Source organism: Schistocerca nitens, chromosome 3 (assembly GCF_023898315.1).
Source record: "Schistocerca nitens isolate TAMUIC-IGC-003100 chromosome 3, iqSchNite1.1, whole genome shotgun sequence".
Lineage (NCBI taxonomy): Eukaryota > Metazoa > Arthropoda > Insecta > Orthoptera > Acrididae > Schistocerca > Schistocerca nitens.
In genome coordinates this window covers 299,267,232-299,290,880 of record NC_064616.1, presented here as the reverse complement: position 1 = coordinate 299,290,880, position 23,649 = coordinate 299,267,232, and the positions used below count along the sequence as shown (strand labels likewise).

The 23,649-nt window shown below is 44.5% G+C and overlaps 1 protein-coding gene across 1 annotated transcript in view; it reads left to right on the top strand.

Annotated features, from left to right (window-relative positions):
• LOC126249196 (agrin-like) overlaps positions 1-23,649 on the top strand; it is a 203,680-nt gene that overhangs the window by 50,118 nt on the left and 129,913 nt on the right. The window lies entirely within an intron of this gene.

Below are 23,649 nucleotides of genomic sequence, written 5' to 3'. Positions count from 1 at the left end.
CAGATTAAATAAGTCGCATTCTTTATTCAGTATTCAACTATTTAAAACTTCGCAGCAGTGCTCCCCATTCGCATATGTTTGAATTTTGAAATATTGCCACTGTTCAGATCTATCTTCAAGAGAGTAGTTTGCAAACCATTCCCTGCTTAATGCGGCCTGCTTCGAATAATTATTGCTTTTAATGTTAGTAATTATTACTCTTAATGTTAATAATTATTGGTGTTAATGAAAAAGCGTCATCACCAACTAAAACCGCATCTAATAGCATGCAGAGTGTTCTCGCTTGTAATGCACACAATATGATATACACTCCTGGAAATTGAAATAAGAACACCGTGAATTCATTGTCCCAGGAAGGGGAAACTTTATTGACACATTCCTGGGGTCAGATACATCACATGATCACACTGACAGAACCACAGGCACATAGACACAGGCAACAGAGCATGCACAATGTCGGCACTAGTACAGTGTATATCCACCTTTCGCAGCAATGCAGGCTGCTATTCTCCCATGGAGACGATCGTAGAGATGCTGGATGTAGTCCTGTGGAACGGCTTGCCATGCCATTTCCACCTGGCGCCTCAGTTGGACCAGCGTTCGTGCTGGACGTGCAGACCGCGTGAGACGACGCTTCATCCAGTCCCAAACATGCTCAATGGGGGACAGATCCGGAGATCTTGCTGGCCAGGGTAGTTGACTTACACCTTCTAGAGCACGTTGGGTGGCACGGGATACATGCGGACGTGCATTGTCCTGTTGGAACAGCAAGTTCCCTTGCCGGTCTAGGAATGGTAGAACGATGGGTTCGATGACGGTTTGGATGTACCGTGCACTATTCAGTGTCCCCTCGACGATCACCAGTGGTGTACGGCCAGTGTAGGAGATCGCTCCCCACACCATGATGCCGGGTGTTGGCCCTGTGTGCCTCGGTCGTATGCAGTCCTGATTGTGGCGCTCACCTGCACGGCGCCAAACACGCATACGACCATCATTGGCACCAAGGCAGAAGCGACTCTCATCGCTGAAGACGACACGTCTCCATTCGTCCCTCCATTCACGCCTGTCGCGACACCACTGGAGGCGGGCTGCACGATGTTGGGGCGTGAGCGGAAGACGGCCTAACGGTGTGCGGGACCGTAGCCCAGCTTCATGGAGACGGTTGCGAATGGTCCTCGCCGATACCCCAGGAGCAACAGTGTCCCTAATTTGCTGGGAAGTGGCGGTGCGGTCCCCTACGGCACTGCGTAGGATCCTACGGTCTTGGCGTGCATCCGTGCGTCGCTGCGGTCCGGTCCCAGGTCGACGGGCACGTGCACCTTCCGCCGACCACTGGCGACAACATCGATGTACTGTGGAGACCTCACGCCCCACGTGTTGAGCAATTCGGCGGTACGTCCACCCGGCCTCCCGCATGCCCACTATACGCCCTCGCTCAAAGTCCGTCAACTGCACATACGGTTCACGTCCACGCTGTCGCGGCATGCTACCAGTGTTAAAGACTGCGATGGAGCTCCGTATGCCACGGCAAACTGGCTGACACTGACGGCGGCGGTGCACAAATGCCGCGCAGCTAGCGCCATTCGACGGCCAACACCGCGGTTCCTGGTGTGTCCGCTGTGCCGTGCGTGTGATCATAGCTTGTACAGCCCTCTCGCAGTGTCCGGAGCAAGTATGGTGGGTCTGACACACCGGTGTCAATGTGTTCTTTTTTCCATTTCCAGGAGTGTATAATTTCAGTTCTGGCGACAATAATTCATGCGTTACAGTACCTTTACTTCTTATTCCATAATTAACTCTATTTAGAAGAAACGTGATCAGTTCTGCTTACATTCTAAGATAATTAAGAGAACTTCTTGGGTCTCCCGTTATAAATTATTTGAGCAGGGGTGCTGAGCAACCGAGTAGACGTCTTTTCTTCATCGAGTTGCGAATCGAAACGTGTTTCTTATTTTTTTCTTATGCAGCGATTCCACGCAATAAGCGTTAACTCCATCATAACTCGTGCGACGTGTTTCTGCCAAAACTTTCATTTCAGACACGACTCAGGGACCCACAAAACGACGAAACTGAAGTTTATACTGGTGTCGCCGTGTCTACAGGCAAATATGAAACCACTTGCGTGCAACTCATTCCACGCAACGAGTGGAGCAACCCAATGTTGTCGTGTAAACTAGGCTTAAGTCGTAGCATCTTTACATGCCTTGTTTCGGGAGACTTTCAAACAAGCCATTTAGCAACGGGCACCCGTTTCGCGGTAGAGTAATCTACGCGGCGAGCTGGATGCACTGCATTCTGCTTTGTGTACGTCTGGTATGGAAGTTCGTTCACTTCGCCGGGTGTCTTATCGGTGTCGAAGATTATGTGCCACTGTCCCCAGATTAAATTATGGTGAGCTACCAGGGCCTCGTAATTCTTCCAATCGTTTCCGTTCAAGTCATTTTGTACTTTTCCTTAACCCAGTGAGATCATATTTAAATACTTCAGTGGTTGCTGTGAAGTCAGATTTAATAAATATCGGTTAATATTATTGTTGGGTATAGTAGACCTCTTATAAAAGTAGAGCAACACCACACTTTTTATACTGCCATGCACTTACACTTCTTTTCCCTGTTCAGTAGCACACAACGCACAGAATTTTCACACTTTTTTTATTTTCAGTTCGAGGTACATGCATTAGGAAATGAGCCCACGTTTTTGCCTGAAGTCTCATAGAGGTGGTATTCGCTGATGGTCACCCGTGAACAGAGTTCTCAGGTGGTTGTGAACTCCCTAGCAGCTGCTGTGCAAATGTAGTTATGAAGTTGGTGTAGCAGGTTTTTCTGTACAGTGATTTTGTGATACGCAATGAAGGAGTTGAACGTTCACATATCAAGAAAAAAATATCTTTCTATAGCCTTTCACTGTTCGTCACGTGACTGGAAAGTGAACTGTCATCTGCTGCTCTTGAAAGTCTATGTCACCCTTCTCTTCTGATATTCCGGGACACATTTAGGTTTTATCACCTCCTGTCTTGGAATTAGACTTCTCTTTGTTCTCAGTTTGCCTGTTTCCAAATGGTTCAAATGGCTCTGAGCACTATGGGACTCAACATCTTAGGTCATAAGTCCCCTAGAACTTACAACTACTTAAACCTAACTAACCTAAGGACATCACACACACCCATGCCCGAGGCAGGATTCGAACCTGCGACTGTAGCAGTCCCGCGGTTCCGGACCGCAGCGCCAGAACCGCTAGACCACCGCGGCCGGCTTGCCTGTTTCCGTCATGTAAAAAAATTCGTGTTTGGTAGACGGAAAACAGACGACTTTGTTCACACGCACAATCGCAATATACGGCAGGGTACCATCTCTGGTAGTATTCGCGTTTTGTTTTAGAAATGTTTTGAGGCATATGTTTTTTTGTTTTGTCTTACCGTGCCTACAGCATTTGCCTGTCTGTCCGTCAGTTATATAAAGAAGTCAGGCGAAGAATACTAACTATCTGTAAGCAATGTCTGACATTTATCCAACAATGGTTCACCCATGTGTAGCACTGCATTTGTATTGGCTGGAAGGGTGGCATCTGTCATATAGCCGTATATATAAATTTTGAAAGAGGTATTAGCCATAACTACATAAAAAAATTTTGTATATCTCCACATCAAATATTGCACAGTTATATAAATTTCATTGAACCTGTTAAAGAAGTTCTCTGAATTTCGTTACACTTTGGTCTAAAGCTATGTCCTGGTAAGAAAGTATAACTGAAAAAAATGTAAAAAAATATTAAATGACAGGCCAGATATTTTCAAGTTTATCACGTTGATTTTAACTTTCATCACCCACAAAACTCAAAAAAGTGGAATAAGGGTGAATCCCTCTCTATCACGCGTCACACATGGTTTGTGTTTCGTTTCAGAATACATTTAAGAGCCACCTGTTTGCTAGAAATTGTTGCATTTGTGGGGCGAGCTCATCAAACGATTTAAATGATGTAGTACCTTCATGCAGCTACAGCCTGTAATTTGACGTGATTCGGTCAATGTCTTTTAAAAACATCTTTGCGAATTCCTTTTAGTGTGTTGAGCTGTGCGCCCATTCCTTGCCTTAAAAAGACTGATTTCTCAATTCTCTTTGCGCGGAAATTTCGTGGTCCTTCTTAAATAGTAGGGAATTTGAGTTAATGAAAGCGGTTCAGCTTATAAACATAGCCGACATGTTCATTTCAGTGGTAGATCAAAGGTACCTAGATTCTCATTTTCAGGTTCTTGTGTTGCGCAGATTTCCAGTCATACTAGTGTTCCACATTTACTTCCTTCCCATGAATGTAGTTCATTATCAATTTTGGGAAAATAACGTAAATCACTGTACATCTAAATTAAGTGTGGTCGGAATCTTTCCTTTGTAGCAACCACCATCTAGAAATTCACTTAACTTACCTGCCAGCAGCAGAAACGGCATCCTCGCAATGCTAAACATTGCGTTCAGATCTGAACAACTGGTCGTCCCACAGCACTCAGGCTATCGGTTAAGACGAGTTTTGTTTCCAATAATTACTTTTGAAACTGCTGCGGTAAGTTTTCAGTCGCATGTCACTGTCGCTGGCGGGATCATTGCCGTGAGCTACAGATAATCTTCACTGCGCAGCATAATTAAAGTGTCACTTTGTTGATACACAGTAATTATCTCCCTCTGTGACACGGATGTTAAATATTTGCTAAATGTTTAATCTTCCTTTGTAATGGAGCAAATGCGTGGCACACTGCGACGTTAACCTCGGACTTTGCGACGCATCAAAACATACAGTTGTCGACAGATGCGAAAATATGGCCAGAGCTCAGAAGTTCACGTGAGGTGGAATGTGCGTTAATGATGTCACATTGGCTGTAAATTTCATCAAAATGCTAATTAACTTCACTATGGACGTTTCACACAACGGGAAGGTCGCCACATGCCTTCTGAACTACATGCCACCCCTTCGTTTGACGTCCCTGCGATGGAGATCAGAAACGCGACGCCCAGCATTGAAATCACACAATATTATGAAGAAAACATTTCAGACACGCCTCCGCTCAGAATCGACAAGAAAAGGACGCAGCAGATGGCAAAGGAGGGTCAATGAAGCCACCCCTTCTCTTGGGGGCGTTGATCCATCCCCACTTAGTGGTCGAAAACGACAGTTTTTAATGCAATGTGCAACAGTACGACGAAATTCACAGTGTTAGACAATGCTGACAATTACCCAAATGATTCAACCCTTGTCTAAGGACACTGTGTGGCTGCAACCCAACTGAACGTGATCTGACCCTTTTACTGTGATGACCGACTGCGAAGTATGCTCTTGTATACAGGGTGGAACCACTAGGGACAGTTCAAGTGCGTTAGATCAAATCTTAAAGTTGTCCGAAGCCGTAAAAAGGGTGAAAATGGGTGTTGAGCACTCTTGTTTCGCACCCTCCTGTGGCAAGATCACAGGGGAGTGCAACAGTAACACGTTCGTAAATAAATCGGTGCGGAGTTCAAAATGGTTCAAATGGCTCTGAGTACTATGCGACTTAACTTCTGAGGTCATCAGTCGCCTAGAACTTAGAACTAATTAAACCTAACTAACCTAAGGACATCACACACATCCATGCCCGAGGCAGGATTCGAACCTGCGACCGTAGCGGTCACGTCGGTGCGGAGTCCCTCTGAGACCCCTCAGTACGCTAACAACCTCAATGCCTCCCGCGCACTTTTATTGAGCAGTTTAAAAATGGACCTGTACAGAGACTTCGACAACCATACAGCTGACTGGCGCTCGACTGATGTTCAGAATCCTGAGAACAACCCTTTCTACATTGCTTAGATTCCACATGCTCTCCAGCAGGCGCTAAAGCAGCAGCCGAGTGCCACTCAGCGAATGGATGTCGGAATCTCTATACAGGTACATTTTTAAAGTGCTCAACCAAAGTGCACGAGGGCATCTGACGGTTTTACTGATCCTGTACTGCTTCAGATCAGGTTCAAATTTGGGTGAAAGGTTTTGAAATGTCCCTAGAGGTTCTACTCTGCATACAGGAGCAAAACTAGCGGTCGCGCTATACTCCAATTGGCCAGATCGCGTTCGGTTTGGTTGCAGGCACACGAGTAGCAGCACTATCAGACACTGTCAAGAACATTCTCCTGTTTCTCATCACACTGCAAACTGTCGTCTTCGACCGACAAATGTGTAGGAATAAAAGCCCCAAGGGAGGGGTGGTTGCATTGACACCCTTTATACCACCTCCTTAGGCCTTTTCTTGACGATTCTGAGCAGAGGTGCGTCTTAAATATCTTCGTCACCCACCCATAAGAAAACCTTGTGATTTAAACGTTGGGCATTACGATTGTGACCTCCATCGCACAGGCCTCACAAAAGGATTAAAATGTGGGTAAGAGGAGGTGTGACGAACTTCCCATCCTGTAACAAGTTGAGGGTGCCACTCTACATCTACATTTATACTTCACAAGCCATCTTACGGTGTGTGGCGGAAAGTACTTTCAGTACCACTGTCAATTCAGCATTTCCTGTTATACTCACGAACAGTTTGCACAAGGACAATTTCCAGTAAGCCTCCGCCTGAGTCCGAGTCTCTCTGATTTTATCTTCATGGTCTTCCCGCGAGAGGGACCAATATATTTCCTCACTCTTCTAGGAACGTACTCTCTTGGAACTGTATCAATAAACCACTGCCGGCCGCGGTGGCCGTGCGGTTCTAGGCGCTACAGTCTGGAACCGCGAGACCGCTACGGTCGCAGGTTCGAATCCTGCCCCGGCCATGGATGTGTGTGATGTCCTTAGGTTGGTTAGGTTTAAGTAGTTCTAAGTTCTAGGGGACTGATGACCTCAGAAGTTGAGTCCCATAGTGCTCAGAGCCATTTGAACCAATAAACCACACCGTCATGCAAAATGCCTCTCTTGCAGCATGTGCCACTGGAGTTGCTTGATCATCTATGTGAAGCTTCCATTCTTGGTAAATGAACCTGTAACAAAACGCGCTGTTCTTCTTTGGATTTTTCCTATATCCTCTATCAGTCTTATCTGATATGGATCCCACAGTGATGAATAATATTCAAGCACTGGTCGAACAATCGTTTTTCAGCTTTTTCCTTTGTTGATGGACTATACTTCCTGAGAATTCTTCGAATCATTCTCAATCTTGCATTTGTCTTACTTGTGAATAATCTTTCCATACTCATACCCATAGGTATTTTACCGACGTAACTGCTTCCACTGATTGTTCTACAATTGTGCAGTCATACAATAAAGGGTCTTGCTGCCTACGTATTAGCAATACGTTACATTTGTTTATTTTTAGGATCAATAGTTAGTCCACGCACCAAGCGTCGGTTCTCAGCGGGTCTTCTTGCATCTCGCTACAATTTTATAGCATCGCGACTTCTCTGTATACGACAGCGTCATTCACGAAAAGCATCGTGGAACCTTCTACTTTATTTGCTACTTCATTTACGTATACGGTGAAAAGCAGTGGTCCAATAACACTTCCCTGTGGCACGCCCGAAGTTACTCTTACGTCCGAAGAACCACATGCTGTGTTCTGATTGCTAGAAACTCTTCAGTATAGTCACACATTTGGTCTAGTGTCCCGTGCTCTCGTATTGTGTTCATTATTTGGCAGTGCAGAACTGTATCGAATGTCTTCCAGAAGTCAAGGAAAACGGCATCTACATGGGCCCTGTATATATTGCTTTCTAGGTCTCGTGGACGAACAATGCGAGCTGTGTTTCACACGATCGTTGTTTTCGAACCCGTGTTGATACATACAGTGGAGTTTTTCAGCCTCCAGAAATGGTATAATACCCGAACATAAAATATGTTTCGAAATTCTACAACCGACCGTCGTGAGAAATGTAGGCCTATAGTTTATGCGTCTGTTCGACGACCCTTCCTGAAAACGAGAATGATAAGTCCTTTTCTCCTATCATCAGGAACTCTTTGCTCCTCCAAAGACCTACGATACACTGCTTCTAGAAGTGGGGCCAGTTTTTAGCATACCCTATTTAGAATCGTATTGGTATTCCGTCAGCTCCTGTGGCCTTCCCTCGTTTGAACGATTTTAGTTGTTTTTTTCTTTCTCATAGTCATTTATTTCGATATCAGCCATTTTGGAGCGATTTAAAAGAGACTACAGTGCGATCTTCCCCTATGAAACTCTTTAGTACTTCCACCTTTTTATATCATTCTCTGTTTCTGTGCAATTGTTATCACAGAGCAGCTGGACAGATGGCTTCGATCTCTTTACTGGTTTAACGTTAGACCAACACTTCTTAGGATTTTCTGTCAAGTCGGCAGACAAGATTACACTTTAAAATTCATTGAATGCTTTACTCATAGTTCTCCTTTCGCCAATTTTGGTTTCGTTTAACTTTCGTTTGTGAAGTTTTTGGGACGTTTATATTTGCAGTGAAGTTCTCGTTGCTTTCCTAGTAGTTTGGACAGAATTACGGTGAAATTTCGTACCAATCTGACATTATTAACTCACCTTACAGAAGTGTCGCCAACCCCGAATGGTGAATCTGCGGTGGCTATGCTTTTGCATCATTACACAGGAGCAAACTTTTAGGCACCTTTACGCCAAATTTTAAATCTCTCCATCGCAGTGGTAGACAAGAACGTGAATTCAAATAAGTTGCCCTTTAAATATCTTGTGGAGTGTATGTTTCTGTGACAATGTCACATTTATGCAGTTTTTCATTCACAAAAGACCCTCCCGGTTAGCCGCTCGTGTCAACGCGACTGCTTCCATAACGTGGAGATATGCTGGCCCCGGATAAAATCCATCTGGCTGATTAACGACAGAGGGTTGGGGTAGGGACCAAATTGGTTGACATTTTAGGCTTGTTCCCGCATCCCAGTAGGCAAACACTGGACTGTTTCCTGTGTTCTGCCTCAGATACACGCCACGGAAATATTTAGAACACTTTCTCACACTTACACACAGAATTTATTCTATACCCAGACAGACTGGATACATTGCTTCTGTTTTAGGGGGTTCATAGGAGACCGATGACCTGTTTGGTCTCGGTAAGCGATTACTCAGCACCAGTCACTTCGTGGCACCTTTCGGGCTTCAGAACAGTTTTCACAAACTTTATCATACATTCATTTATCTAGACAATTCTGTCTTCTAATAACAACGATTTTCTATATGACTTGATCTTGCACAAGTCATTTGCACCATTTACCATTGTGGATTTGTGAGTAACTTAGTGTTCTGTCTAACTTACAATTCAGACTGGCATTATCCTACTATTATTACATTTTGGGGCAGAATTTCAGGGTAACAACATTAGCTTCGGACTTACACATGCATGCAGAAAAACTGAGCATAGTTTAAGAGAAGTCTCAGCTACGCTCAGAACTCCTAATAACTCGCCGATGAACTTCGTCTGCTTACCAACTCCAACGTACGCATGAGCTTGTAATACTACTCCGATATAAAGATAAGATCACGTTTTTGTGTAAATCAATTTATTTTACGAATAACTGCTTCCTCCCACGGTAAAATAAAAAAATGCAGAAACGTCGCAACTAACGTCGATTTGCAGTAGGGTTTTAGAACATATACTGTATTCGGACATTATGAAGTACCTCGAAGAAAACGATTTATTGACATATAGTCAGCACAGATTCAGAAAATATCGTTCTTGTGAAACAGAACTAACGATTCATACTCATAAAGTAATAAGTGCTATCGACAGGGGATGTCAATTGATCACATATTTTTAGATTTCCAAAAGGCTTTCGACACCGTTCCTCACATGCGTCTTCTAACCAAACTGCGTGCCTACAGAGTATCGCCTCAGTTCTGCGACTCGATTCGTGATTTCCCGTCAGAAAGGTTACAGTTCGTAGTAATAGACTGAAAGTCATCGAGTAAAACAGAAGTAATATCCGGCATTCCCCAAGGAAGTATTATAGGCCCTCTATTGTTCCTGATCTATATTAACGACATAGGAGACAATCTGAGTAGCCGTCTTCGATTGTTTGCAGATGATGCTGTCATTTACCGTCTTGTTAAGTCATCAGATGGTCAAAACGACTTGGAAAATGATTTAGATAGGATATCTGTATGGTGCGAAAGTGGCAAATGACCATGAATAAATAAAAGTGCAAAGTTATTACATGAGTACTAAAAGAAATCAGCTAAATTTCGATTACGCGATGAGTCACACAAATCTGAGAGCTGTAAATTCAACTAAATACTTAGGGATTACAATTACAAATAACCTAAATTGGAACGATCACATAGGTAATATTGTGGGTAGAGCTACCCAAAGACTGCGATTCATTGGCAGAATTCTTAGAAGGTGCAACAGGTCTACCAAAGAGACTGCTTACACTTCGCTTGTCCGCCCTATTCTGGAGTACTGCTGTGCGGTGTGGGATCCGCATCAGGTGGGACTGACGGATGACATCGAAAAAGTACAAAGAACGGAACCTCGTTTTGTATTATCGTGAAATAGGGGAGATAGTGACACAGACATGATACGTGAATTGGAGTGTCTATCATTAAAACAGAGGCGTTTTTCGTTGCGACGGGATCTTCTCATGAAATTTCAATCACCAGTTTTCTCCTCCGATTGTGAAAACATTCTGTTGTCACCCACCTACATGGGGAGAAATGATCATCACGATAAAAGAAGAGAAATCAGGGCTCGCACGGAAAAATTTAAGTGCTCGTTTTTCCCGCGTGCCTTTCGAGAATGGAACGGTAGAGAGACAGCATGAAGGTGATTCATTAAACTCTCTACCAGGCACCTTCTTGTGAATAGCAGAGTAATTACGTAGATGTAGATGTGTAGATACAAAGTGAAAATTTCACTCTGCAGTTTATTGTGCGCCGATATGAAACTTGATTAAAACTGTGTGTGCCGGACCGAGACTCGAACTCGGTTTCTTTGCATTTTGCGTGGAAGTGCTCTACGATATGTACACTACTGGCCATTCAAATTGCTACACCGTAAAGATGATGAGCTACAGACGTGAAATTTAACCGACAGGAAGAAGATGCTGTGATATGCATGATTAGCTTTTCAGAGTATTCACACAAGGTTGGCGCCGGTGGCGACACCTACAACTTGCTGACATGAGGAAAGTTTCCAACCGATTTCTCATACACAAACAGCAGTTGACCGACGTTGCCTGGTGAAACGTTGTTGTGATGCCTCCTGTAAGAAGGAGAAATGCGTACCATCACGTTTCCGACTTTAATAAAGGTCGGATTGTACCCTATCGCGATTGCGGTCTATCGTATCTCGACATTGCTGCTCGCGTTGGTCGAGTTCCAATGACTGTTAGCAGAATAGGGAATCGGTGGGTTCAGGAGGGTAATACGGAACGCCGTACTGGATCCCAACGGCCTCGTATCACTAGCAGTCTAGATGACAGACATGGCTGTAACGGATCGTGCAGCCACGTCTCGATCCCTCAGTCAACAGATGGGGACGTTTGCAAGACAACACCGTCTGCATGAACAGTTCGACGTCGTTTGCGGCAGCATGGACTATCATCTAGGAGACCATGGCTGCGGTTACCCTTGATGCAGCATCACAGACAGGAGCACCTGCGATGGTGTACTCAACGACGAACCTGGGTGCACGAATGGTAAAACGTCATTTTTTCGGATCAATCCAGGTTCTGTTTACAGCATCGTGATGGTCGTATCGGTGTTTGGCGACATCGCGGTGAACGCACATTAAAAGCGTGTATCCGTCATCGCCATACTTGCGTATCACCCGGCGTGATGGTATGGGTCCTTGGTTACACGTATCGGTCACCTCTTGTTCGCATTGACGGCACTTTGAGCAGTGGACGTTACATTTCAGATGTGTTACGACCTGTGGCTGTACCCTTAATTCGATCCCTGCGAAACCCTACTTTTCAGCAGAATAATGCACGACCGCATGTTGCAGGTCCTGTACGGGCCTTTCTGGACACAGAAAATGTTCGACTGCTGCCCTGGCTAGCACATTCTCCAGATCTCTCACCAACTGAAAACGTCTGGTCAATGGTGGCCGAGCAACTGGCTCGTCACAATACGCCAGTCACTACTCTTGATGAACTGTGGTATCGTGTTGATGCTGCAGGTGCAGCTGTACCTGTACACGCCATCCAAGCTCTGTTTGACTCAATGCCCAGGCGTATCAAGGCCGTTATTACGGCCGGAGGTGGTTGTTCTGGGTACTGATTTCTCAGGATCTACGCACCCAAATTGCGTAAAAATGTAATCACATGTCAGTTCTAGTATAATATATTTGTCCAATGAATTCCCGTTTATCATCTGCATTTCTTCTTGGTGTAGCAATTTTAATGGCCTTTAGTGTATATACACCTAGACTCTCCAGGAACCAAGGAAAGCCTAGGGAGCGGGGCATAGAGGTAAAATGAACAACATTTATTTATATATGTATCTTTTCGTGAATTTTTTATTTGTTTTTGTCATTTATGCCACGTAGAATATCAGGAAACTGGCATTACGCAAGGAGGGGGGCGCGGCAAGACGTCACACTAATTGAGACTATCAACGTATAGTTTTTCCGAGAAGAACATTCCTATTACCAATGAATATATCGGTTCCTAGTGTGGAAGAGGCGAGGGTCAACTCTTCATGACAGGAAAATCCCAGCTCTGGTGTGGGTTAAGAAAGACACGGCAGAGGAAATTGGAAAAAAAAATTGTTCAAATGGCTCTGAGCATTATGGGACTTAACTTCTGAGGTCATCAGTCTACTAGAACTTAGAACTACTTAAACCTAACTAACCTAAGGACATCACACACACCCGTGCCCAAGGCAGGATTCGAACCAGTGACCGTAGCGGTTGCACGGTTCCAAACTGAAGCGCCTAGAACCGCTCGGCCATCCTGGCCGGCGAAATTGGAGAAAAGTTATGTGTATTTTGGACTACGAACAACTGTACTATGGCATTCATTAGGGGCCTGTCATCAGTCAAGGATACTTCTCTCGGCATCAGCAAACAATTAATGTTCTGCGTGTCCACAAATACACCTCACAATGTTCGTTTTCGCGTACGGGAAGTATCCCGCGTCCGCAAAGAGGAGCAGTGGAGTAGGTAACTGATGAGGAGTCGTACGCGTAATTAGGGACAACATCCGTCACACAAGAGTCAGACATCTCTCGCCGATCTGCACACTAGGCGGTGCTGGTCTGTGTCAATAACATCACAGTCGACACACAACGATGAATCCAGTGTAGTGGTGACCGGCATACTTGATCCCCATTGACGGTAAGGTACCATGCAGACTGGACGTCAGTGTCAAGATAAGCAGCTCGCACCGATCGCGAAACGGCACGTCATTCGACTTGGGGAAGCTTCCCCTCAACCACATTCGGTGACCTGTGCTGCAGAAGGAAACCTTGGATCGCCTTCATGGATGTCAACTGCACCGTCAGTATCACAGTACGGACGTAGCTCAGTTCAAGGAAAAAGTGGCGGAAATAAAAGAAGGGCGGCAGGACTTCCGAAAGTTGGATAGGTTTTGAGAGAGAGTGTGGTGCAAGGACCTCCACCAACAGGCTGGTAAGGCCACAACGTCATCTGAGAGACAATAAAAAGTATTATCGCTCTCCGGCACATGATACAGACGTAAACGGCCCCTGCCCCGCGGGAGGGTGAGGGTTTCGTACCTTATCTTGAACAGCAATCCATGATAAACAAATAAACCCAATGCCCCTAGCATGCGGCGGGCCATGGATGGCGGAACAGGTTCAAATGGCTCTGAGCACTATGGGACTTAACATCGAGGTCATCAGTCCCCTAGAACTTAGAACTACTTAAACCTAACTAACCTAAGGATATCACACAAACCCATGCCCGAGGCAGGATTCGAACTTGCGACCGCAGCGGTCGCGCGGTTCCGGACTGAAGCGCCTAGAACCTCATGGCCACACCGGCCGGCTGGCGGAACAGGAAGTGTCTGTGCCGGAGGGGGGGATACGTGACACCAAATGTACATTTACGTATTGTGTGCGTTGCAGAAGATCGAGTGCTCGTAAACGGTGATCTAAGAGCCCAGCTCGTAGTTGGGAAAGTAGACGTCGGCAATTGAGGGCAGTTGTCCTCCGCAGATCACTTTTGAAATCGATTCCGACGCATCGGAGAGTATCAGCTACACGCAAAGGAGCAGCACTGTCTGCAGGGAGTCCCGCACGTATAACCATGGCCCTCGATTTGTGGACGTTAAGGCAACTAACAGAATCTTCGCCGTGGGTGGTAACCCAAGGCAGTGACCACCCGACCTCAGCACCGCTACGAAGAACGATGATGAGATGGTCTGCATGTGCAGTGCAGCTGAATCCATGGTCACCGAGAGACATCCCAGAGAGGCCTTGACGGAAGCCGCATAGCACCGTTTCCATGGCGAATGCGTACAACAGTGCAGACAGCGGGCAGGCAGACGCAATGATCGGCGGGTCGAGATGGGATGAGAACGACGGACATTCTAGAGTACACGAGACATAGTTCCTCGAACGAGACGCATTACGACGTCGACGGTAGTATCAGGGTAGCCCATATTGCGGAGCACCCCTTCCAGGAAGTCGTGATCGACTCGATCGAACGCCTGGCTGAAGTCAAGAGCTGCCAAAAGTCCAGGCATATGACGAGCGTGAGCAAGAGCGATTATGTCCCGATAGCGGCAGAGGGCAGTGCGGATGTTGTTGGTATCTCGCAAAGAAGTTTGGTCTGGGGAAACCACGTACCGAGCTGTCTGTTTAAGATACGCAGCCAACAGCCGGGTAAAGATCTTTGCGCCGCTGTTGAGTAACGTGAAGGTGCGGTAATCGCATATTCTTGAGGTACCCCGAGGTTTGTGGATGGAAATGAGGAAATCACCGAGGAAACCGTCTGCAATCGGCATGAAAGGTGACATAAGGTCCTGAAAAATTTCCGTACACACTGTCGCCAGAAGGGGACGAACTGTCTGATAAAACTCCAGTGGGAGGCTGTCAGGTCCAGGCGACCTGCTCGTAGAACCCACGGTGTTATGGACTTGGTCCTCCGTGACGTTAGGAATCATATCCGTCGTCGCATCCGCGGGAAACGAGCCAAAGGTGAGTCTGAAAACAAGCGTAATGTTGGCAGGGCGTTGATGTTGTCCAGAGTACAGCGTAACATAACCTGCATAGAGGGCAGATCTGATATCGTCTTGGGCATCAAAACGCAGCACATCATCAGTCGTCAGAACATTTATCAAGTTTCTCCGACGGTGGCGTAGTTTCGCCATGACATAATTCATAGATGGACGCTCTTCCACTAACCCATCGTGTCCTGACGATAGATCCTTCTAGGTGGCGGTGACAGAGGGACATGAACTGTGCCTCGGCGCGATTCGCCAGAGGCCCACGTTATACGACATCATAGTACATTCCCGGAGAATTGTGAAATATATTTTCTGAGTCCGTCGCCGCCAGGCCGCAACCTCACTTACGTAACCAATCAAGTCTCTGCGGAGAGCAGGCTTTGCACAGAGCACCCACCATGACAGGGCAGATTGACAGGCATCACGGCGTCGACGACAAGCTGCCCATGTGGTCTCGATGAGCTGCTGGTAGGTGGCTGAAGTATAGTGGATCGTGTTCAGTTTCCGTGGTCCACGGCCGCTCCATACCCTTTGACGGTAGAGATTGATGGCCCAGATATATGCCTTATGGTCACAGAATGCAGTAGGCCACACTTACGCAGCCTGCACTCCACTGACGATGTCGCAGGAGATGTAAACACGATCGAGTCGGCTGAAAGAATAACTAGTGAAATGCATAAACACCGGACGATGGCCATGAACATGCTCCAAATTGGCTCCGAGCACTATGGGACTTAACTGCTGAGGTCATCAGTCCCCTAGAACTTAGAACTAGTTAAACCTAACTAACCTAAGGACATGACACACATCCATGCCCGAGGCAGGATTCGAACCTGCGACCGTAGCGGTCGCGCGATTCCAGACTGTAGCGCCTAGAACCGCTCGGCCACTCTGGTCGGCTGAGCATGCTCCCAAGAATCCACTGGAGTCAGAAGCTGGAGAATTCTCGCTAGTGCTGGACACGGAGAGTGACATGGTAGTTGGTATTTTGATGCCTGGGTACAGTTGAAATCGCCTCCTATCCTGCCGACCTAGGAAGAGAGGCATGACTGTCTCTGAGAAGAAGGTGGAACATTTTTCTCTCTGGTTTACAATACCCGAAGCAGATAAAGCTATAAACTTCCAACGAAACATTTTTCAAATGTCTAATCAGAAAATCAGACTTCCACCGTTGATATCAAAATCAGTCACAACACTATTACATTAAGGGGCTCCGGAACGCCCTATACTTGCAATGTTAAAATAACGCTTATAAATTACATCTTTCCTCACAAAGTATTTGAGGTAGGAAGTTGAACTTTTTACAGATTATTTATTGGAATATGGGCTACAACTTAATACAGGTATTTTACAAAATTTTAGTTCAGTTATTAAAGATGATTTTTTTTTCAATTGTAATGAAAATTCACAACATTTTTTTGCAATTTTTTATTTATATATTCAAAAATATATAGTTTTTTGGAAAAAGGCTGTGTTAAATTATGCAGAAGGTACTGTGTAACATTTACTGAAAGTTTGAAACAAATATGTTTGGAAGATCCTTAGAAAACATGTAATTAGTATGAGAAAATAAAAGTTTTGGGAATCGAGCGACAAAGATTGGATTAACTTTTTAGTGCATTCCAGGTCCATAGGATGGATTATCTTCATCCTCTGCAAACTCGTCCTCCAGCTTCCTCTTGTTCCTCCTCCTGTTTACTCTTGCTTGTATTTCTAGACTCTTTACAGCCCTGTCTGCAGCCCGAAGGCGTTCCTTGTCTAAAGCAAGCATCGCTCGTACCATGTTAGAACCTATCTTCATTCCCATATTTCTAAATACCTTGCACCTTACAATGTTGCCATCATTGAAAGTCGCAACAGCATCATACACACCAAAGTGAAGTGTTTCTATTCCAACAAATACAGTCTTGGGGATTGTCGACCATATAACACTATTTACACTTTCATTGGGGTTTTGAGTTTTTCCGTGAATACACTTTTTCAACAGTTCAGGTGCTGCTAAGTCTCTGAAAATAGGTTTTATCACCTCCATTATTGCATGAGGCAGACTATGCTTATGAGTGTACACTTCACCAGTTAGCAATCCTTTGTTATATTTACACCAACTGTCTTCTTCTTTGGGACACAAGCTATGTTGGGGATTTTCATCGGTTGAAGAAGTATGAAAAAAAAGAGCCCAAACAGCCTTCTTCATTTCGTCGACACTTTGTGTATTTTGCCTAATAGCCATTCCATAATAGTTCTGTATTTTGTCAATTACACTGTCAGTTAACCTTCCCTTCCCATCCAACCCTTTACCATCACTGAGTTTTTGTTTTTTGTACAAAGCTTTCAGTCGTCGAAGTCTTGTTCCCATTCGCTTCTGTACGTGTCCAAAACACTCAAATTTCTGCACTACAACATCATCACCATAGGGCTTCAGTCCTTGAACATGTTTGAAACTTTTAGAATCACCGTCACCAAGGTAATTAACATATCGCACTTTATCACGCGCCTTAGAACGCTGGAATATACTGGCAACACCAGCCACTTCCATTCCTCCACTACTGCCACTATAGTTAGCTTTGCAATTATTTTCATGTGTACCTTTATATTTTTGTGGACATCTACAATACTTTGATATTACTGCTACATCTAAAACTTTCCCTGTATACATACTGGTGGCAGATACTACACCATGAAGAGATGTGTGTCCCCGTTTATGCCAGGTACCATCGAGCGCTGCAGTCAAATCTCTGTTACCATTATTTTCCATTACTGCCTCTTCCACAGCGTTCTTCATAGATTCTATACAGACATCTTCTACTTTCGACCCTATTAATTTATTATAGGTCGTAAACTTGGTTGGGGATTTGGAAGATTTATGATGGCACAGAAAATTGCACCTGCAGTAGCACCCTTACCAACTGAACGCAAGGAATAAACAAATCTAATGTTGTGTTCGTAGATTTTGCTACCATTTTCTTCAGTTGCAGTTACTGCAACACTGTTCCAAAAGGTGGTCATGTATGAACACTTATCACATTTCAGTTGTATTTCACTAGCAAGTCCTACGTGCTTTATTATGGAGAGTTCCAGACCAACTTCACTACAATGAATACATCTTACACAGTTTGAAAAAATTCCTTTGAGAACCGACATATCAAATATTTCATTCACATCCGATTCGCCCATAAAACATTCATAGTTTTCACTCATTGAACCAAGCTTCTTCTGTGAAGTATTTTCTTTCCCACTTTGACTGCTATGGGCAGGTGTACTTGAGAGGTTAGGTTCACTCACTTGGTTATCGTCTATATTGTTTACAGTAATAACACATGCCTTTGGCTTCCCAACATTCCTCCTTTTCTTAAAAGCCTTCAGAGGATTTCTAATAACTTTACTTTTACTCATTATTATACTTCAACAAAACAGAGACTCAAGAAACAGAATTAATTACGAATATTTTCGAGATAACGACAGAGTAAACAAACATGAAACAATCGAAAATCACACCAGCGATATATATTGAACCATCACAGGTTGTTAGCCACAACACATACTTTATCTCACATCACTAAAATGTACCTGATGAACACGGACGTTAATAACAACACCATTTGACAGCAGTTTAACAGCGCCACAGTGGGTCACGCCCATGTAGAACACATTTCAAAAAAAATTTAAAAATAGTTGTAGTCTTCGGAATTGAATAAATTATATATCTATTAAAAGGTAATAGTCTGCAGATTCAGAAAACGCAAAAAAGTAAAAATTGAACTTTTCATGATTTTGAGCCTTTCCGGAGCCCCTTAAGTCTTATGGAAAAAATGTTCACAAAGTTATTTAAATTATTACTCTGGCCTTCTCTGCTTAGCATGCAGAGTCCTGTAATTTGTTACATGTGGCTCGCATCCGAGATATTAATTCTGCGGTCACTAACGCGAAGCTTGCCGTTCAGTCCCTCGCTCCGGACGGGCTTGACAGCCCGAATCACTTCGCTTCGTCGCGGACTTTTGGTGGGAGCCGAAGGTGAACGAAGCACTTCGTCTCTGACGTTAAAGAAAATTGCTATAAAAATGAGATCAGAAATAAGTGGATCAAGCATTGTTGTTGAGAGTGTATTTAGCATGGTGAACAGTGAAATCTGAGCTATGCTTTATCAAGTATTGATAAGTGAATTCAGCAAATTAATCCCACTGGCTCCAGTGTCGCTAGCCAGTCAGACTATCCTCCTCCTAAACTGGCGAAATTTCTCGTGGAATTGGTGTTCAGTATATCATCTGATGTCTTCCTTTCATCTCAAATTATATCTCATCCGCTGTAAATCTCAGCCAAAGAATACAGTGAATCATGGCAAGGAGTCTTATGGCTCTAAGCCTCAAATATAACACATGTTTTTCTATTTATTTACACGTCAAATTCCGTTAGACCAAATTGAGGAGCAAAACTCCAAGGTCATGGAACGTCTCAGTACAACAAACTACAACATAAAAGTAATAACAGTTAAAAATAAATGTTTATGAACCCAAAGAAAGTCAGTCCATAAGTTTAAGTAAACGTTATCAACGATACAACAAGAATCAGCTTAATCTTTCAAGGAACTCCTCGATAGAATAGAAGGAGTGGCCCATGAGGAAACTCTTCAGTTTCTATTTGAAAGCGCTTCGATTACTGCTAAGATTTTTTCATTCGAGTGGTAGCTTATTGAAAATGGATGCAGCAGTATACTGCACACCTATCTGCACAAGAGTTGAGGAAGTCCGATACTAATGCAGATTTTATTTCTGCCAAGTATTAACTGAGTGAAAGCTGCTTATTCTTGGAAATAAGCTAATATTGTTAACAAGAAATGACAGATATATATATATATATATATATATATATATATATATATATATATATATATACACTCCTGGAAATGGAAAAAAGAACACATTGACACCGGTGTGTCACCATACTTGCTCCGGACACTGCGAGAGGGCTGTACAAGCAATGATCACACGCACGGCACAGCGGACACACCAGGAACCGCGGTGTTGGCCGTCGAATGGCGCTAGCTGCGCAGCATTTGTGCACCGCCGCCGTCAGTGTCAGCCAGTTTGCCGTGGCATACGGAGCTCCATCGCAGTCTTTAACACTGGTAGCATGCCGCGACAGCGTGGACGTGAACCGTATGTGCAGTTGACGGACTTTGAGCGAGGGCGTATAGTGGGCATGCGGGAGGCCAGGTGGACGTACCGCCGAATTGCTCAACACGTGGGGCGTGAGGTCTCCACAGTACATCGATGTTGTCGCCAGTGGTCGGCGGAAGGTGCACGTGCCCGTCGACCTGGGACCGGATCGCAGCGACGCACGGATGCACGCCAAGACCGTAGGATCCTACGCAGTGCCGTAGGGGACCGCACCGCCACTTCCCAGCAAATTAGGGACACTGCTGCTCCTGGGGTATCGGCGAGGACCATTCGCAACCGTCTCCATGAAGCTGGGCTACGGTCCCGCACACCGTTAGGCCGTCTTCCGCTCACGCCCCAACATCGTGCAGCCTGCCTCCAGCGGTGTCGCGACAGGCGTGAATGGAGGGACGAATGGAGACGTGTCGTCTTCAGCGATGAGAGTCGCTTCTGCCTTGGTGCCAATGATGGTCGTATGCGTGTTTGGCGCCGTGCAGGTGAGCGCCACCATCAGGACTGCATACGACCGAGGCACACAGGGCCAACACCCGGCATCATGGTGTGGGGAGCGATCTCCTACACTGGCCGTACACCACTGGTGATCGTCGAGGGGACACTGAATAGTACACGGTACATCCAAACCGTCATCGAACCCATCGTTCTACCATTCCTAGACCGGCAAGGGAACTTGCTGTTCCAACAGGACAATGCACGTCCGCATGTATCCCGTGCCACCCAACGTACTCTAGAAGGTGTAAGTCAACTACCCTGGCCAGCAAGATCTCCGGATCTGTCCCCCATTGAGCATGTTTGGGACTGGATGAAGCGTCGTCTCACGCGGTCTGCACGTCCAGCACGAACGCTGGTCCAACTGAGGCGCCAGGTGGAAATGGCATGGCAAGCCGTTCCACAGGACTACATCCAGCATCTCTACGATCGTCTCCATGGGAGAATAGCAGCCTGCATTGCTGCGAAAGGTGGATATACACTGTACTAGTGCCGACATTGTGCATGCTCTGTTGCCTGTGTCTATGTGCCTGTGGTTCTGTCAGTGTGATCATGTGATGTATCTGACCCCAGGAATGTGTCAATAAAGTTTCCCCTTCCTGGGACAATGAATTCACGGTGTTCTTATTTCAATTTCCAGGAGTATATATATATATATATATATATATATATATATATATATATATATATATATATATATATATATATATATATATATATTGGGAGGCCAATGTCAAAATACGCAGACTCGTGAACAGGGGTCGTGAAGAGGTTCGTGAAGTTCCACCACTTATAGCCCGAACCGCCCGTTTCTGAGCCAAAAATATCCTTTTTGAATAAGAAGAGTTACACAAGAAATAATCAAAGTAGACTAGTTTTTGTGTCGAACGATCACTCACTTCAGATACCGTTGGAATAGTAAAAATGGCAGCTTTAAGTCTTTCAAGAAGATCCTGAACGTGGGCTTTCCACGACAGCTTACTAACTGAACACCTAGAAATTTGAACTGTTCAGTTTCACTAATCATTTACTCATTCAGTGAAATTAAAACGTCAGGTTTTGTTGAATTGTGTGTTAGAAACTGTAAAAATTGTGTCTTACTGTGATTTAGTGTTAGTTTATTTTCTACAAGCCATGAACTTAGGTCACGAACTGCACTATTTGAAACTGAACCAATGTTTCACACAACATCCTTTACTACTAAACTAGTATCATCAGCAAACACAAATATTTTAGAGTTACCCGTAATACTGGAGGTGAAGCAAACCAAGCGCTGTATCATGTGTGAGATACAGAGGCGTGCGAGTGTGCCGGGACTTACCCCAGTTCACTGCTAGTAGCCCCACGTCACCTTAATGCGTCTGCATGTAGCGCACAAGTATTGCACCACAATTTAGTATGAAATTAAAAATCAAAATTTATGTTTAAAACTTTGTTAAATTATATTTTAGGGTAATAATGTTCAAAATACCAAGTCTTGATGTTCTAAACTTAATAGATTACGGGAAAATGCCGTTTTAAGAGAAAAATCAGAGGCGCTAAATAATGACGCTAGGAAGCCCGAATTTGGTCAGAAGGTGCAGTTAGAAGTTATAAATAAGTGATGCTGGTTTCCAAAACCATAAAACAAAAATTAACGCCAGAATCCAGGTTTTTCGTAAAAATCAGAGGCGCTAAATAATGGACTTAGAAACTTGAAAATTTGTTTTATGCTTCAGTACACCCCAAAAATAATAACAGAGTGTCCACGTTAATCTACCTCTTATAGTTTCTGAGTAATTAAATAAAAACTAAATTTATAACTAAAATGTACCTAAGTGCTGTAGATTAAGTACTTGAAATTGTAATGATAGAGGATTTTGGTTAAACCAGATGATGAAATATATCAAATAATAGAGCTACACCAAGTTTAAGACTTGTAACGTAAATAGCAACTGATATAAGTCTTAGCAAAGGTATGATTCAGAGGTAACAATCTACCGTTAGTTCCACTAAATAAATTCTATTAAGCAAAGTTTTCATTCTAGCGAGCTGAAACTTTCTACGTACTTTCAAACTGCTTATCTGCATACCAGCAAAAATTAAGAAGTTTCTGAAGTAATTGGTAACTATATTATTAAAGATTATGTGCCCGAGATAGCGGTCGTTTGTAGACTGCCGCCGTATGCAAATATGTTGTTGTTGTGGTCTTCAGTCCTGAGACTGGTTTGATGCAGCTCTCCATGCTACTCTATCCTGTGCAAGCTTCTTCATCTCCCAGTACCTACTGCAACCTACATCCTTCTGAATCTGCTTGGTGTATTCATCTCTTGGCCTCCGTCTACGATTTTTACCCTCCACGCTGCCCTCCAATGCTAAATTTGTGATCCCTTGATGCCTCAAAACATGTCCTACCAACAGATCCCTTCTTCTAGTCAAGTTGTGCCACACACTTCTCTTCTCCCCAATCCTATTCAATACCTCCTCATTAGTTACGTGATCTACCCACCTTATCTTCAGCATTCTTCTGTAGCACCACATTTCGAAAGCTTCTATTCTCTTCTTGTCCAAACTAGTTATCATCCATGTTTCACTTCCATACATGGCTACACTCCATACAAATACTTTCAGAAACGACTTCCTGCAAATAGACAGAGACAAAAGATGTTTTCTCAGCAGTCCGCACCAGTACCTTATAAATACAGCCCCTAAGGCAGTAGGAAGGTTCACTTCGCTCGCAGACACTGTGAGGTCCACGCCAGTTAAACGTCTGTTCGCGCTCTGCCTTGGATGACGTCAGAGCCGAGCTGTGACAAGCGCGTATTTGGCCGTGAAAACGGATAGTGAACTCGCTAGGACTGTACACCGAACTGGATAGTTTAGA